The sequence below is a fragment of the Dasypus novemcinctus genome, chromosome 4 (genome assembly GCF_030445035.2).
Source record: "Dasypus novemcinctus isolate mDasNov1 chromosome 4, mDasNov1.1.hap2, whole genome shotgun sequence".
In the NCBI taxonomy this organism is placed as follows: domain Eukaryota; kingdom Metazoa; phylum Chordata; class Mammalia; order Cingulata; family Dasypodidae; genus Dasypus; species Dasypus novemcinctus.
The window spans coordinates 87,909,064-87,923,238 of NC_080676.1; the positions used below are offsets into that span (position 1 = coordinate 87,909,064).

General features: G+C 39.8%; 1 protein-coding gene across 11 annotated transcripts in view; it reads right to left on the minus strand.

Moving 5' to 3' along the window:
• SIDT1 (SID1 transmembrane family member 1) overlaps window positions 1–14,175 on the minus strand; it is a 134,218-nt gene that overhangs the window by 67,931 nt on the left and 52,112 nt on the right. The window lies entirely within an intron of this gene.

Consider the following 14,175-nt stretch of genomic DNA (forward strand, 5'->3'; position numbering starts at 1 on the left):
CAACCCAAGAATTTAATCCTGTCATAACTATTTTTTGAAGACAGGAAACTGAGCTGTGATCATGGATCTAGATAGTTTTGGTGTTTTCCTTTAATTTTTATTATACCACTAGGAAACACGGAAGAGAACAAAATGGATAAAATGCAGGGTAAAAAACAAAAAGTAAAATCTGATATTCCATATAAAAATTTTGTCCTCATGAGCTGAAGACTTAGAATTCTCTTGAAAATTTCCATATAAAGGGAAAGAAAATAAAACAAGAAAACCCAGGAGTTAAACCCTGAAAATCTAACATACATTCAAAATGGAAATTGAGAGGAAATAGAAAAGCATGGATATATATATATTACCATTTGGTTCTCTTCTGTCATTCTCCTTGATCAAGCCACTTTTCCTTTTTAAATGTTAAAACAGTCCAAGAATAATTTAGTAATTTGATAGGAAGTGCTAGCTCATAAAGTGTTTTTCTTGTGCCTACACTCTAGATGTTTCCATGGAAATTATGCTTCTGTTGATAATTGCTGAAACCATATCTCATGTACAGACCTCTTTCCTAAGCTCTAGAAATTCCACAAGTACCTCACCTCAAACTCACAGGTACTCATGTCTTAATTTGGTGCTATCATTCCCCTTCACCTCTAACTTCAATTTCTTCTGAATTCCATCACCTGATGAATGGCCCTACTATAAACATTCATCCAAGCCTGAGAAGCATCTAGATTCCTAGTTCTTTACCTCTCTCACTCAATAGGTTATCTCTTTATAATGTCTGCATCCAGGCCTTCTCCTTCACCCCTGGTGACACTCTCATAGTTTGGTCCTTCATCACCATGACCTTCCTTTTTTTAATTAAAAAAAAAATTTTTTTTGTCTTTATTTTTTTAATGTTACATTAAAAAAACTTGAGGTCCCCATATACTCCTCACCCCCCTCCTCCCACTCCTCCCCCCCATAACAACAACCTCCTCAATCATCAGGAGACATTCATTGCATTTGGTGAATACATCTCTGAGCACCGATGCACCTCATGGTCAATGTACCATGACCTTCCTTTATGCCCCTATCTAATTTTTCTATCCCTAGGACTGCACCTCCTAAAATGTCAATTTCATCTTGTCATTCTTCCACTTAAAGCTCTTCAGTGACTCTGGTAATTTTCAGATTTATCTCAAGTACAGAGAGTATAGAGCGTTCTCATTGTATTGATCAGGCCTCTCTAGGGAAACAGAACTGACAGGATATATACACAATGTAAATATTATGAGCTATATTATAGGAGTTGGCTCACACAACTGTGGGGTTTGGCAAGTCTGAATTTCATTGAGCAGGCTGCAAGCTTGGAATTCTGATAAAGGTTTAGATGAATTATCCAGGAGAAGCTGGCTGGCTAAGTAGGGATAGAATCTTCTTTCTGTTTACTGAAAACATCAGTTCTCCCTTTAAGGTCTTCATCTGATGCAATGAGACTTCTTTCATTGCTGAAGACAATCTCCCTTGTTGATTATAGATGTAATCAGCCATGGATGCAATCAACTGACAGATGATTTAAATCCACAAAATATTCTCCCAGTAACAATCAGGCAACTGCTTGCCTGACCAAACAACTGGACACCATAACTTAGCCAAGTTGACACATGAAATTTATTCATCATACTCATGTACTTATCATCACATTTCAATAATTATCAATCAACATATCCTCTTAGTTCATTTATACCACCTATTTCCCCCAAATACTTCCATTGGATTATTTCATATCATTTCAACTCTTTAATCTATATCTCCAAGAGAGAAGGCCTCTTGTTTTTAACATAAAAACAATACTATTATCCCACCTAATTAAATAAATAATAACTTCTTAAAATAATCCAGGAGGTACCTGAGCTTCTTCAGTTGTTTCAGAATTTACTGTTTTCAGTAGAGGTTGCATACAAACAAGTTCTACAAATTGCATGTGGTTGATGTGTCTTTTGAATCTCTTTTAATCTAAAGTTACTCATCCCTCTCTTCTTTCTTGTTTGGTGGGGAGGGGTGGTGGTCACATTTGTTTAGTAAAGAAACGAGTTCATTTGTACTATAAAATTATCCACATTCCAGATTTTATTGTCATTTAACAGTTTTCTTTATCTCCCATATTTTCTTTAAAGTGATATATCTAGAGGCTTGATTAGATTTAAATTACCCCCTTTTTTTGGGGGGCAGGAATGGTCATAGGAAATAATGACTATTTCTTTTTTTTTTTTTAAGATTTATTTATTTATTTACTTACTTATTTCTCTTCCCTTTCCCCCTCACCCCAGTTGTCTGTTCTCTGTGTCTTTTTGCTGCATCTTCTTCTTTGTCCACTTGTGTTGTTGTCAGCGGCATGGGAATCTGTGTTTCTTTTTGTTGAGTCATCTTGTGCCAGTTCTCCATGTGTGTGGCACCATTCCTGGGCAGGCTGCACTTTCTTTTGCGCTGGGCGGCTCTCCTTACGGGGCACACTCCTTGCACGTGGGGCTCCCCTGTGGGGGACACCCCCGCGTCGCAGGGCACTCCTTGCACGCATCAGCACTGCACATGGGCCAGCTCCACACAGGTCAAGGAGGCCTGGGGTTTGAACCGCGGACCTCTCATGTGGTAGACAGATGCCCTAACCACTGGGCCAAGTCTGTTGCCATGACTATTTTTTATTATATCCTTCAGGAATACATATTGACTGGTTGATTCTCTGTGCTGTTCTATGATATTAAGAGATTCAGACCGAGACTGAAGGTCATTCTAGAGGTTACGCTTATGCACGTCTCAGCAGGATCTCATAGACTGCCAAATTAGACTCTACCCCAAATAGTGGGGCTCCTGAGGGCTCTGGAGACAACCAGGCACTATGGTCAGGGCAGAGAGCTTAGGAGTTTGGTGCCTCACCAGTGGACACTACTTTGGAGTTTGTGCTTTCCAGTGTGACAGAGTTGACTCAGTTGTGGTTTCCCTACACATGCTCTTCTGTCCCTTCTATTTGAACCTATAGTTGGTGCTGGAGTTGGTAGGTGTACATCCAAGAGACTTGGATCTTCGGGCTGTCCATGAGGCAGTTGGGCCCTGAGCCTCAACAGAATTGCAACACCTGCTTTCCAGTTCATTGGACCCACCCAGGACAACTAACAAGGAGATGATGATGGCCAACTGCCATATCAAGGAACCAAGAGAATTTACGACTGCAAGTAAGAGAGTCCCATCCATTGGCTACATGGGACTGAAGCCCCCTCTCAATTAGAGGTGGAGTGGGCATCACCATCCCAGAATCCTCAGGATTTGGGAATCAACTATGGACTAGAACAGACATACTGGTATTCTACTATAGGTTTACTGTGATATTAGCAATGGAAGAAATGATATCATTGATGCGAAGGCAGTGGCCACTGGAGGTTCTGAGGTCAGGGAGAGGGAAAACAGATATAATAAGGGGGCATTTTCGGGACTTGGGAATTGTCCTGAATGACATTGCAATGACAGATACAAGCCTTTATCTATCTTGCCATAACTGACAGAATTGTGTAGAAGAGAGTGTAAACTACAATGTAAACTATAATACAGGCTTAGTGGCAATGCTCCAAAATATGTTCATCAATTGCAATGGATGTACCACGGTAATGATGTTGATAATGTGGGTAAATGTGGGTATTGTGGGGAGTGGGGCATATGGGAATCCCCTATACATTTTTATGTAACATTTATGTAATCTAAATATATATATATTTTTAAGTAAAAAATATATTTAAAAAGAAAGATGAATTAGTGGTTTTAGTACTATCAGCCTGACCCATTTGTACTAAAGTTCCCTATCAGTCTTGATTTCAGCAGCCATTGATGATCATTGTCTAGTGTAGCAGTTATCTTTTGCTGCATAACAAATAACCCCAAAATCATAATGGCCAATACAACAAGCACTTATCTCACAGTCTAAGCATCAAGACTTAGCTGGGTGGTTCTGGCTCAGGGTCTTTCAAGAGACTGAAGACAAGCTATCAGCTGAGGCTGCATCATCTGAAACTATTACTGGAGCTGGAACATCCACTTCCAAGCCTACTCATGTGGTTGCTGATAGGCTTCAGCAAGTCATTTATGGGACCTCTCTGTAAATTGCCTGAATGTACTCATGATATGTGTAGCAGTTTGATATTATTTATGAATTCTAGAAAAGACATTTGATTATGTTTGTTAACTGGTCTGTTTCTCTGGGTATGATACCCTTTGACTGTATTAGATTCAGCTGAAATGCCTTTGATTAAATTGTGTTAAGATTAGGGCTTTGATTCAACCATGTCATTAGGGTGTGCAAGGTTGAGTTCCTGCCTCCTTGGTTGGCTGATAAAACAGACTCTTATATAGAAGTAGACACACAGAGAAGTAGATACCCAGGAGAATACAGAAAAAGACATGGCAGAGAACTGAGTTTTGGTGCTGGAGTCCTCGGAAGAGAGATGATCCTCATAGTCTACAGCTGGCCTTGTGAAGAGAACAGAGCAGCTGAGTCTAGAAAGAAATGGGCCCTGGGGAGAGAGACAAGCCTTATGTCAGTCTACAGCTGAGATCAGAAGAAGCTGGGACCATGGAGCCTTAAAAGGAAGAAGAAATGCTGAACCCTTTCAGATATCGCCCACCATCTTGCTTCAACATGTAGCCAATGACTCTGGGTGAGAAAGTATCTCTTATGGTACCTTGAGTTGGACTTTTTAGGGTTTTGCGACTGCAAGCTTCTACTGCAAATAAATACCCTTTATAAAAGCCAACAGAGGAGAACCAGCAAGATGGCGGTGGAGTAAAGAGCTCCTAGAGTCAGCTCCTGCTACAGGGCAGTTAGTAAACACCCAGAGCTCTCTGGAGCTAGCCGAAGCACCTATTTGGGGGCTCTAGAAGCCCAGGAGAGCATCCTGCCACATCCTTGAGGGAATGGAAGGAGGAGACTGCCTGTTTGCAGAGAAGACTCGTAAGTAGATGTTCCACACCCCGGAGGCCGGTGCCCATCCTCCACTGGAGGCACAAGCCACCTCAGAAGCTGTTCCGCATCTGGAATTGAAAGCTCCACTTCCCAAAAACAGGGGAGGAAGAGATGATTGGTCTAATTTCAGCATCTGATGAGTAAATTCAGCGGGCTAAAGTAAAATCCTGAGAACAGCTAAAGTTTGAGCTTGTCTAAGCCAGAAAGAGGCCAGGAGCTGCCATCTTAACTGTGCACCTGGCACAGGGGAAGCAGGGCAGACTGAAAATCACAGTGCTGGTGGGGACCAGCTTCTTTCCATCCATGTTAGATGGCAATCCCAGCCTAGGCCCCAGTGCCACCTCCAGCAGGGAGGAAACTGCAGGGACCTGAGCCAGCCACTCTGGGAAATTACCAGCCAAGCCGCAGAGGCCGGTGATTATCCTACTCTGGTGGCACGAGCCACCCCAGGACTATTCTGTGGCTGGAATTGGAAGCTCCATTTCCCAAAAACAGGGGAGAACATGGTTGGCTGCCAATTTCAGCTACTGATTGGTAGACTCAGCTGGCTGTAATATAACTCTGGGAACAGCTAGGGAATGAATTAGCCCAAGCTGGAAAGAGGCTGGTGGCTGCCATTTTGACTCCACCCCCAGCCTGAGGGGAAACCAGGCTGACCAAAAATCTCAGTGATGGGAGGAACCAGTTTCTCTCACCCAGATCAGCCTGCAGCCCTAGCCTAGGCATCAGTCCTACCTCTGGCAGGGAGAACACTGGCGGGCCCTGCAACAGTCTATCTAGGTAACTATGATGGGCACAGGCTGAAAATCGGATGTCTACTGGGGCAACTGCGGTTATCTTGGACCCACACTGCATAGATTGCTGCCCATACCTGCAGCTCCACCCCCGCCTCAGGCAGGGGAGAAAGGGGTGTGAAGCTTCATCAATCTCTCTGTGCATCTACAGTCTAGGCCTTCACTTGGATTATCCCACACAGCTGTGACTCTGTCCCTACCCCTGGCAAAGGAGAAAGCTGGAAGAAGCTTCACTGGCCCCTGGCACAATGAGGGCAGCTTGAGCCTCCACCACTTACACTACCAACTACATCCTTGGCTCCTACAACCAGGAAGGGAGAAAGGGCAGGAGCCCTAAACTGAAGAGAAAAACTGCACCCAGAATAAATACTCCAGTAAGCCAAATGTGAAGACACCAGCAAAAAATTACAATCCACACCAAGAAACAGGAAGCTATGGCCCAGTTAAAGGAACAAGATATGCCTCCAGATGACATAAAGGAGTTGAGACAACTAATCAAAGATGTCCAAACAAATCTCCTTAATAAATTCAATGAGATGGCTAAAGAGATTAAGGATATTGAGAAGACACTGGATGAGCACAAAAGAATTTGAAATCATACATAGAAAAATAGCAGACCTTATGGGAATGAAAGTTAAAATAAATGAAATTAAAAAAACGTTGGCATCATATAATAGCTGATTTGAGGAGGCAGAAGAAAGGATTGGTGAGCTCGAAGAAATAGCTTCTGAAAGTAAACATACAAAAGAACTGATGAAGAAAAGGATGGAAAAAATTGAACAAGGTCTCAGGGAACTAAATGACAGCAAAATGCATGCAAACATACATGTCATGGGTGTCCCAGAAGGAGAAGAGAAGGGAAAATGGGTAGAAGGAATATCTGAAGAGATAATGGTAGTAAATTTCCCAGCCCTATTGAAGGACATAGATATCCATGTCCAAGAAGCACAACGTACTCCCATCAGAAAAAATCCGAATAGGCCAACTGCAAGACACATACTCATCAGAATGTCAAGTGCCAAAGACAAAGAGAGAATTCTGAGAACAGCAAGAAAAAAGCAAAGCATAATATATAAGGGATACCCAATAAGATTAAGTGCTGATTTCTCCCCAGAAACCATGGAGGCAAGAAGATAGTGGTCTGATATATTTAAGATACTACAAGAGAAAAACTTCCAGCCAAGAATCTTATATCCAGCAAGACTGTCTTTAAAAAATGAGGGCAAAATTAGAATATTCACAGATAAACAGAAACTGAGAGAATTTCTAAGAAATAGACCAGATTTTCAGGAAATACTAAAGGGTGTGATAGAGCCTGAAAAGCAAAGACAGGAGAGAGGGGCGTGGAAGAGAGTCTAGAAATGAAGATTATATCAATAAAAGTAAGTAAAAGTGTCAAAAGAGTGGTGAAAATAAAATATGACAGATAAAACTCAAATAGTCAGGAATAAACGTAACCAATGATGTAAAGCACTTGTATTCAGAAAACTGCAACTCAATGTTAAAACAAATAAAAAAGGCCTAAATAACTGGAAGAACATTCCATGCTCTTGGATTGGAAGACTAAATATCATTAAGATGTCAATCCTACTCAAATTGATATACAGATTTAGTGCAATCCAGATAAAAATTCCACCAGCATTAAAAAATTGAAAACATGATCATTAAATTTATTTGGAAGGGTAAGGAGTCCTGAATACCCAGAAACATCATACAAAGAAAAATTGAACCCTCATCTCCAGACTTTAAATCATAATATCTACCTATAGTGGTAAAAACAGCATGATACTGGCCTAAAAAAGACTATAGACCAATGGAACCAAATTTATGGTTCAGAAACAGACCCTCAAGGGTATGGTCAAGTGATTTTTGACTAGCCTGTCAAACTCACACAGCTTGGGCAGAACAATCCCTTCAACAAAAGGTGCTGAAAGAACTGGATATCCATAGCCAAAGGAAGGAAAGAGGACCCCTATCTCACACCTTATCCAAAAATTAACTCAAAATGGATTTGAAAAAAAAAACAACAAAAAATAAAAGCAAGAACCCTAAAACTTCTAGAAGAAATTATAGGAAAATATCTTCAAGACCTGGTGGTAGGTGGTGGATTCTTATAAGAGGACTGAGTGGACTACTGATTTTTAATGTATGTAGAAGTTTTAATTAGCTTTGCTGTAAAAGTGTGGAAATGTATAGAGTGCATGGTAACACACAGTGAGTAACAGCTAGTTTATAAATTTATAAATGGGGATGTGACTGAAAATGGTAGTCTAGGTATGTAAATGCCAATTGACAGAATGCTAGAGAATAATCTAGGGACTGGATAGTGCAGTTAACCAAGAGGTGGGTGAGAATTGTGGTTGATGGTACAGATGCAAGAATATCCTTTGTGAACTAGAGGAAATGTATATCACTACTGCAGAGTGTTGGGAATGTGGAGAAGCATGGGAAAAATACAGCTGGAGTGACCTATGGACTGTGGTTAGTAGTAATAATATAATATTCTTGCATCTATGTGAAAGATGTACTGTGGTGATAATGAGGCAGTATGGAAAATGTGAGCCAAATGTACACTATGGACATGGTAACAATCAGATGATATTATCTTATCTGTAGCAAATGACACACCACAGTGTGGTGTCTTGATGGAGAGGTGTTGTTTGGGAATTCTGCACATGTGCATGATTGTTTTATAAGTGTACAACTTCTGTCATAAAAATTATATTTAAAAAATAATAATAGGGTGGGTTGGGGGAAAAGCACACCAAATGTAAGATAAGGATTCTGATTAGTAGTAAGATTTTGATAGTATTCTTCATAATTTGTAACAAACATATCACAACAACGCAAGGTGTTGGTGAAGGGTTTACGTATGGGACCCCTGTATGATGTTATGCATACTCGCTTTGTAAGTTCACAACTTTTGCTATACACTTAACTGTTTATGCATGTTTATATATAAATTATATAAAGATAATAATAATAGGGTTGGTTGGGGGAAAATACTTCGGTTAGTAGTAAAATTTTGACAATGCTCTTTAATCATTAGTTAAAAATGTTTAACAACAATGCTAGTTACTGGTGGTAGGGTGAGTGATAAGAGTCCTGTATGATGTTACATATGTTTGTTTTGTAAGTTCACAACTATTATTATATACTTATTGTTTATGTATGAGTGCTATATGTCAATAAGTTAATTTAAAAAAAAAAAGCCAACAGAGTTCTGGTACTTTGCATCAGCTCTCCTTTGGCTGACTCATACATAACATGGCAGCTGGCTCACTCTAGAGCAAATCAGGAAAATGAGAAAGTTTACTCAAGATGGGATCCATAAGTGACATCCCATCATTTCTGCCGTATTATATTCATTAGAAGGAACTCTCTAAATCCATCCTGCATTTAAGGGAGGAGAATTAAGCTCTATAACTCTTGCAGAGATGAGTAGAAAATAATGTATGGACCTATCTGAAAACCATCATATCTAGATTTATTTCATTAGAAATATGTGACAGTTAAGTACAATGTGTACTGAAAAGTGAAGATTAAAAACCCCTTTCTTTTTAGTTACCAGTTTTCAGACTGAGTTAGTTCTCTAGTGTTTTCCGAAGGTGATCAATATATTTTTCAGTATTATTTTGAATTCACAGATTTTAGCATATTTTTTGTGTTTCATTCTTAATTTTTATGAAGCTCTAACTGTCCCATCTTTCATAAATGGGAGCCCCTTCAAATAGGTTCACGTGTCCTTTGTCCTGATGCCAGTGGTCCCTAGTTTCTGGTACAAGATGTCCCAAGTTCATCCTGTACATTTCCTGCCCCCAAACCTGGAATCAGCTGTTTCTCTAAGAAGCTCTGGTTCCTTTCAGTGAAAAGTGGTATTGAGCTACTTTGGTTATAGCTTCCAAATTTATAATTAGATGGAGCTGTCACCCTCCCCTCTTTTTATTTTTTATTTTTATTTTTTAAATTAATTTTTTTATTTTTAAAGAAGCTTTAGATTACATAAATGTTGCATTAAAAAATATAAGGGATTCCCATATGCCCCACTTCCCCTGCCTCCCACACTTTCCCACATTAATGTAGTACATTTGTTACAATTGATGAACACATATTGAAGGATTGCTACTAACCATGGACTACAGTTTACATTATAGTTTACACTCTGTCCCACAAAATTTTGTTGGTTATGACAAAATATGCAAAGGCCTGTATCCATCACTGCAGTGTCATGCAGGACAATTGCAATGTCCTCAAAATGTCCCTATATTACACCTATTCTTCCCTCACTTATCCCTCAGAACCTCTGGTGACCACGGCCTTCATATCAATGATAAGAGTTCTTTCATTGCTAGAATAATAATAAGTCTATAGTAGAATATTAATAAGTCTTCTTTAGTCCATTGTTCATTTCCCAATCTTGAGGATTTGGGGATGGTGAAGCCACTCTGCTTCTAATTGAGAGGGAACTCAGGTCCCATGGGGCAGATGGATGGGTCTATCTTGCTTATAGTTGCAGACACTCTCTGTTCCTTGGGATGGGCACTATTCATCATCATTTCCTGGGTGAGTCCACGGAACTGGAGAGTAAGTATTGCAACTCTGCTGAGATTCAGAGCTCAACTGGGACATGGACAGACCAAAGATTTAAGTCTCTGGGACATACATTTATCAAGTAGAGTGAAAACTATAGGTTCAAATAAAAGGGGCAGAAGAGCCAGGTGTAGAGAACCTATAAATGAGTCTAACACTGTTACACTGGGGAGCATAAATTCCAAAGTGAGGCCTGCTGACAGGGTGCTGAATTCCTGAGCTGTCTGCCCTGCTTACAGTTTCTGGATGTCTCTAAAGCCCTTAAGATCTCCGCTATTTGAAGTACTGTTTACTGTTCTCCCCTTTTTTAAAAAAATTAAGCTTTTTTAGTTTGAGGTAATTGTAGATTCACATGCGGTTGTAAGAAATAATACAGAGAGATCCTATGCCCACTTTCCACAGTTTCCCTCCTATGGTAACAACTTACAAAGCTATAGGACAATATCATGACCTGGATATTGACAGTGATATAACCCACAGTTCTTATTCAGATATCCCCAATTTTATCTGAACTATTTCTGCATATGTGTGCATTTAGTTCTATGAAACATTTTTTTCCTAAAGATTTATTTATTTGTTTAGTTTTCCCCCTTCCCCTCCTCCTGCCCTGCTGTTTTTGTTTGTTTGTTTGTTTTTGCTGTCTGTCTTGTCTTCTCTTCTCATTTTCTCTCCTCTAGGATTCACCAGAATTCAATCCTGGAGACCTCTGATGGGGAGAGAGGTTCACTGTCAATTGCGCCACCTCAGTTCCTGGTTTCTGCTGCACTTCACCTCAACTCTCCCCTTGTCTCTCTTTTGATGCGTCATCATCTTGCTGCATGACTCACTTGCGTGGACACTGGCTCGCCACGCGGGCAGTCACGCGGGCACTGGCTCACTGAGTGGGCACTTGCGCTCACCACGTGGGCACTTGTGCAGGCACTCTCTTGCCACGTGAGCACACTTTCTCTTCTTCTTTTTCACCAGGAGGCCCCAGGGGTCGAAACCAGGTCCTCCTGCATGGGAGGCAGAAGCTCTATCACTTGAGCCTCATCCGCTTTCCAAGTTCTATGAAATTTTATCACATGTGTAGGTTTGTATATCTACCACCTACAGTATACCATTTCATCCCCACAATGATTCCTCATGTTGCCCTGTATAACCACACCCACCTCCCTTCAGCTGGCCTCTGACAACCATTAATATGTTCTACACTTCCATAATTTTGTCACTTCAAGAATGCTATATGAAAGGAATCATATAGTATGTAACATTTTGGGACCGGCTTTTTTCATTCAACCTAAGTCACTGGAGATCCATCCATAATGTTGTGTGTAATCCTTCCCATTGCTGAGTAGTATTTCATAGTCTGGATATTCCACAGTCTGTTTAACCATTTACCTGTTGAAGGACTTCTGGGTTGTCTCAACTTTTGGTTACTACTAATAAAGCTGCTATAAACATTTGTATACAGGTTTTGGTGTAAATGTAAATTTCCATTTCTTTAGGATAAATGCCCAAGTTCAATTGCTGCATCATAAGGTGATTTCATGTTTACTTTTCAAAGAAACTGCTAAACTGTCTCAGTGTAGTTTTAATTTATAAAGTGAGCACATGCTTATATGTTTAAGGATTACTTGCATTTGTTTTTCTGTGAACTGTCATTTATATTTATTTATAGTATTACTACCTTTATCTTTTCCTTTTCTAAGTTTAGAAGATCTCTACAAATTAGGGATAATAACCAAATGCCTTAGATATAAGTTGCTAAAATGATTTCCCAATTTGTCACCTGTCATTTTTACTTTACTTATGGTCATTTTTGTTCTATCAAAGATTCTTTTTTTCTCTTTTTCAGTTTTTAAGTAGTCAAATTTCTTAATCTTTTCCCTTATTATTTTGAATTTATAGTCATAGGAAAGATTCCCCATTTCCAGATTATTTTCTTCTAATACTTTATATTTTTAAATGTTTAAGTCTCTGATCCCTTTGCAATCAATGTAAGCACCTGGTGTGAAGAATGGATTGGATTCAATTTTATCTTTTCTTCATATGGCTCTCCAGTTATCCCAACCATGTATTAAAAAGTCCATCTTTTCTCTACTGATTTGAGCCCCTCAAGGCTCTTCTTGATCTCTCCAATAACTTCCTCTATAGTTTCTGCCTGCCAGTGCCCCATTGTCTCAGAATCCCAAATTACCTGCTGTTTCCAAGAAGGGCTCTGCCCCCAAAGATTGGCCTTTGGATTTCTCCCTCATCCTTAAAGTCCTCCTCTGGTAAACCTTTCCTGACATTTCCACTCCCCACCAAATAAGTGAGTTTTCCCTCCCTTAGGGGCCCTGTGTGGCCTCAGATCACCTTTACTATTAACACCACATGGAATGATTTTTATGTAGTAAAATTTATTACTTTTTTCTTTGTCATTTCCGTCATTATTTTTTTACTGAGGTAAATTAAAATACCACAAAGTTTACCATTTTAAAGTGTACAATTCAGTTGTTTTAGTGTAGTCACAAGTTTGTACAACATCACCACTCTCTAATTTCAGGATATTTATTACCCCCAAAAGAAACCCCTGACCCATTATTGGTCACTCCCCACCCTCTCCCACTCCCAACCCCTGGCAACCACTGATCTACTTTCTTTCTGTATGTATTTGCCTATTCTGGAGGGTTCATCAAAATGGAAGGATGTTGTATGTGCCTTTCTTTTTTTAAAGATTTATTTATTTATTTATTTAATTTCCCCCCCTCCCCGTTGTCTGTTCTCTGTGTCTATTTGCTGCGTCTTGTTTCTTCGTCCACTTCTGTTATCGTCAGCGGCACAGGAAGTGTGGGCGGCGCCATTCCTGGGCAGGCTGCACTTTCTTTCGCGCTGGGCGACTCTCCTTACAGGGCGCACTCCTTGTGCGTGGGGCTCCCCTACGCAGGGAACACCCCTACACGGGGGACACCCTGCGTGGCAGGGCACTCCTTGCGTGCATCAGCACTGCGCATGGGCCAGCTCCACACGGGTCAAGGAGGCCCAGGGTTTGAACTGCGGACCTCCCATGTGGTAGACGGACGCCCTAACCACTGGGCCAAGTCCGTTTCCCTGTATGTGCCTTTCTAGGTATGGCCTCTTTTACTTCTTATAATGTTTTCAAGGTTCAATCATGTTGTAGCATTTATCAGTACTTCATTTCTTTTTATGACTGAAGAATATTCTATTGTATGGATATATCACATTTTATTTACCCATTCATGAGTTGATGAACATGTAGGTTGTTTCAACTCTTTGGCTAATATAAATAATGCTGCTATGAATATTCCTGTACAAGTTTTTGTGTGAAAATATATTTTCAATTCTCTTGGGTATAATATACCTAAGAACGGAATTGTTGTGTGATATGACAACTCTATATGTATCTTTTGAGAAACTGCCAAAATGTTTTCCAAAGAGAGGGAATCGTTTTTGGTTTTAGAAATTTATATTACCAGAAATGAATAAGGGTTCCAATTTCTTCACATTCTCAGTAGCACTTGCCCATCTTTTTTATTATAGTCATCACAGTGGGTATGAAATTGTTTCTCCTTGTGAACACACTGGATTTTCTTTTTAAGGAAGAAAATTGTAGTTTAGCCAAAAAATCATGCAGTGTTCTAATATTCCCTCCCTAGTATTTACATCTCACAATAGTGTGGTGCATTTGTTACAATTGATGAAAAAATATTATTATAATTGTACTATTAACTATAATCCATGGTTTACATATGGGTTCCCTTATGTAAACGCTGTGTTTGTGTTGTACAGCAAACACTGAATTTTTTCTGTCAACTTACCTGCCTGTCTCTT